We start from the raw sequence: 3,945 nt of genomic DNA on the forward strand, positions 1-3,945 counted from the left end.
GCGCCTTTTAAGTAGTTAATAGGGAAAAAGAAACGCAGAAACGAAATGACCGCCCAACCCCTATGAAAGAGAAAAAAAACCTTCCATGTCTATGAACTTTTATTGGCCTTCATGCGCGCGCAATAACTATGTTTTTCATGAGAAATACTTCCTCAAAATTAATTAAAAAAATAAAAAAATATCATTTTCCTCCTTGATATATGGCAAAATATGAACCTGACTCTACACTTTTCTAAAATATCACTCACCTCTTCTTACACGGAAAGATTCTATCTGATGTTTTCAACTGTTAAAAATGGTTGTTAAATTAACCAACTTTTTTCAATAATCTCTAAATTATCCCTTACCAGTTAAAATCCCAAAATACCCGTAATGAACTGAAGCCCTATTTCCCTTTCCCCTTCCTTCGATCAAAACACCTGCAACTCCTCTCTTTATACATCTCCTCATTCTTCTCTTATTTCTTCATAATATTTTCATTTTTGTTATCTATCCCAAGAATGGGAGATCTCCCTTGAATATATACTCCACTTCTGCTTTTTCATCGTCCTATTACTTTTGCCTCGAACCCAAGGAACCCTCTTGAGGGAGCACCATATTTGCCTGGATTACCAGAAATCTGCTTTGTTGCAATTGCAACTAGAATCCTTTCAATTCACTTCATGGGTACTCGAAATCGATTGCTGCTCATGGGAAGGTGTCACATGCAACATGACCACTGGTTATGTTATCGGTCTCGACTTGAATTGTAGTTTGGATTTGAGTTCCATAATATCACTTACATGCTTTCTATTCAGGAAACACCGACATAAACTAATCGTTTCTCTCTCAACAATTCTAGCATCTCCACTTGCAAATTGATCCGTCTCAAACTCAAAATCCAAAATTTATTTTCTTTTGGTAAGGAATTAAGAAAAGACCCAACTTTGCTAAAAACTTACTTGGGATATTGCAATTCTTGGGTTGCCATCTAAGGGCCCGTTTGATAACGTTTCTACTGTTTCTGTTTCAAGAAATGGCAGAAACATAAATTTCCGTTTCTAGAAACAGAAACAGAATTGAAGGTGTTTGATAAGTCATGTTTTTAGAAGTCGATAGTAATCAATGAAAAAATTGCCACAAGTCGTTTTCAGAAACGGCGAAACAAACTTGAACCATAAATAAGTAAATATTTCTATTTCTATTCCTGAAAATAAGTGAAACAAAACAGTTTTATCAAACGCTTTTTACTCCGTTTCTGGAAACAGAAACGCGTTTCTTGAAACGTTATCAAACGGGCCCCAAGTTTTGATAAGTTTGATCAGGCCGACTATTGAGAAAACAATTAAACGGCTCGTTGATGTGAGGACAAAATCCTAGTGGGTAGAGCCGATAAGAATCATCCTTACACCATCTTCCATCAATGATATTACAATCCATCATTGAACTCAAGAGACACAATATGAACTGCTTCCCAGATGAAAGCCCAAGAGAATAACCATTTTCCTTCTTCAAAAGCGAAGCAGTAAGGTTCCCATTCTTAGGAGGATCCTTCTTCCCAGTGGACTGCAAGGATGCACTCACTGTCTGATTCCCTGCTTGAGCCTGGGTCTTACCATTACTGTCCTCTGTTTGTTGTTCAGAACACCTTTGTTTTCCATTGGTGATGATTTGGGGGTCAATTTGAAAGAGATGCAAAAAGAAAGAAGTTGCAGGTGTTTTGATCGAAGGAATGGAAAGGAAAAGAGGGTTTTAGTTCATTAATGGTATTTTCGGGTTTTAACCAGTATGGGGTAATCTAGGGATTATTGAAAAAAGTTAGTTAACTTAACAGCCATTTCTAATGGTTGGGGACGTTAGATAAAATCTTTCTGTTTAAGGGGAGGTGAGTGATATTTTTGGAAAAGTGTAAGGTCAAGTTGATATTTCGTCGTAGTTTAAGGGAGGGGAGTGATATTTCCTCTTAAAAAAATGGCAACGATTATTAAAATCTAATTATTTTTTTTTTAATATCCCTTCTTTTATCTATACATATATATATATATATATAAAGGTTTTAGTAATCGTTTTACCGGGAGATAAAAACGGGTCTTGGTAATTGAAAGGAGAAGGGCCTCATTGCCTCACTCAGTGAGGCCATGCTACTAGGTAGTGATTTCTTGTCATTTCTACCTTGTAACAAAATAAGGTTTTGAACTGCTACTTGGTTGCATGGTCATTACACTAATGCAAGGTCCAACCAAGGGAGATGCACAAACATCCAACTAGAGGGCAAGGTGGTCTTTACACCACTCCTTATTGCCACAGCATAGGGGAGCAACGAAGTAGAGATCTTTTTAGGGACCTCTTACAGATAATCTAGCTTGCAGTAGTATTGCATTTAATTTGATGGATTATGATTTTTTTTTTTTTAATGCCTTTATGGAATATGGTACTGATGATATAAGATGACTTACTAAGTCACACGACCTAGACTCAAACCCTTCGACAGTCAAATCCTATGGGGAATGGATGAGTGAGAATGTTACAATACTTGGTTATATATAACAACATGGACCCTGATATTGCTGCCAACATCATGTTCCATTCCACTGCAGGAGTCTATAATGATTTGAAGCAAACCTTCTCCCAAGAGAAGAATATATCCTGTATTTATGACCTTTATGATCAAATTTTCAATTTCAAGTAGGGTAACATGTCTCTCAATTAATACTTTGGTATTTTTAAAGTAATGATCGAAGAGTTCAACATTCATCAGCTCCTCACCAATAATCTAGCTCCTTACCACTAATCTGGAACGATTGAAACTTCAACGAGAAGAGTTCCATGTTGCCAAGTTTATGGCCGGCTTAAATTATGATTATCAATCTGTTAAAATCCAATTACTTGCTAGAGAAAAGGTACCCTCACTCAATGAAGCAAATCGTATGCCATCAATTGTTCTTCATAATATTTCTTCGTTTTCTATTGTTTTTCCTTGTGATCTATTTGTATTGCCTCCCAGAGTGTTTCGTTGTTTGCTTAGTTCACAACTTATGCCTTAGCATTGATAAATTGGCCTTGCGAGCGACCAAGTATGTTTCTTGGCTATACTCGCATTCACAGGGGTTATAAATGTTTTAATCCCATTACTTGACACTATTTTGTTACTGTGGATGTGAATTTTTTTTAACCTATACCTTACTTCTTTGCTGAGAGTCATCAAATGGATGATAGTATTCTTATACCCCCTCCACTTCTAGTCATCATTCCCTTTATTGGCCCTCCTTCTAATAGTGCTCCAACCAAGCCACTGGATGGGATGAAGGAATTTGGAGACTTCCTCGCCCTTCCCGAGAAATGAACAAAAGAGGGACTCAATGGCTTTGATGGTAGCCTTAGGGAGGGTGAAAATACCCGACCAATAGATATAGGAAGATTGGAGGACAAATCTAATAAGCTCCAATAGACCTGCATAAGAGAGAAGCTTGTCTTTCTACAACTGGAGCCATAGTGAATGTTGTCCAGCATGGGGGTGCAATAATGGGCAGTCAGGCTAGAGGAGATGAGAGGGAGGCCAAGGTATTTGATAGGAAGGGAACCGGCGAAGAAACCAGTGAAGAGAAGAAGGCCGATTTTTGTGTCATCAGAGACACCTGAAAGTTTAGACATGTCTAATTAGATAATCAATCAGAATTCCCTTTTCTTATGCCTAAAATAATGAAAATTTTCAGTGCGCTTATAATACCCCCTAATTTATAGGCCCCCAAAGAGAGTTGAACTCATAACTATTGTGAGGATTTGGTTTTTGTAAATTGAGCTACCCCTTGGGGGTTTTGTGCAATTATGATGTTATCTACAACCTATGAAACCTATGATTAGTCGAGGCCCCAATTCTTTACTGGAGATGTGCATAAGCTGCGCTAGTCTCCCCGAGGATTAGTTGAGGTGCGCATATGCTGGCCCGGACACTATGGTTAACAAAAA

Source organism: Macadamia integrifolia, unplaced genomic scaffold, assembly GCF_013358625.1.
Source record: "Macadamia integrifolia cultivar HAES 741 unplaced genomic scaffold, SCU_Mint_v3 scaffold1130, whole genome shotgun sequence".
In the NCBI taxonomy this organism is placed as follows: Eukaryota; Viridiplantae; Streptophyta; class Magnoliopsida; order Proteales; family Proteaceae; genus Macadamia; species Macadamia integrifolia.